Consider the following 659-nt stretch of genomic DNA (forward strand, 5'->3'; position numbering starts at 1 on the left):
ACTCAAAACAAGTACATGTTCAAGCATCATTGACCAACCCCTCATCAAACTAGATTCATTTCAATAGGAGCAAAAATTCAACCGTCGCCCTCCCTACCTTCACTCTTGCAGCCCAAGGGAGTTGGTTAAATCATCAACTTATCTAGTCCAGGGTGGTCATAGATCAGCTTTCTTTGGCTCTACTGAGACTCCTCCCTAACGCCAATAATGTTTGATGCTCCCTGTTCTAGCTACCTTCGCCTGACTTTCTTAGCTTCCTCGGCATCAACACACTTCAAAAGGATATGATTTTACGGCTTCTTAGAAAGTGTTCCCGCACTAAAGAAGAATTGTGTGGCTAATCTCTGGATGGTTCTTCGGTCTGTGGCCGTGGCATCAGGAGGAAAGGTTCTGTCTTCCAGGTAAGTCTTTAGCGATGGGAACAGTGTCGTTCTCACCGACTATAATTATCTAACAGTTCGAATACAGTTGATATAATTGAGGCGCAATCCAAATATGGTTTTTGGGGCTGGAATTTGTGGCGGAAACCTATAGGATTTGTTGTTTTTCTAATTTCTTCCCTAGGGGGATGTGAGAGTAAATCCAATGTGATTCTCTATCAACCAAAACCAATAATGTGGGACCATTAACATGGTTAAAACAAATTTGAAGTCCGGGAG

At 42.6% G+C, this 659-nt stretch overlaps 1 protein-coding gene across 1 annotated transcript in view; it reads right to left on the reverse strand.

Annotated features, from left to right (window-relative positions):
* Positions 1–659, reverse strand: part of LOC122070155 — a 13,162-nt gene that overhangs the window by 6,560 nt on the left and 5,943 nt on the right. The window lies entirely within an intron of this gene.

Source organism: Macadamia integrifolia, unplaced genomic scaffold, assembly GCF_013358625.1.
Source record: "Macadamia integrifolia cultivar HAES 741 unplaced genomic scaffold, SCU_Mint_v3 scaffold837, whole genome shotgun sequence".
Classification (NCBI taxonomy): domain Eukaryota; kingdom Viridiplantae; phylum Streptophyta; class Magnoliopsida; order Proteales; family Proteaceae; genus Macadamia; species Macadamia integrifolia.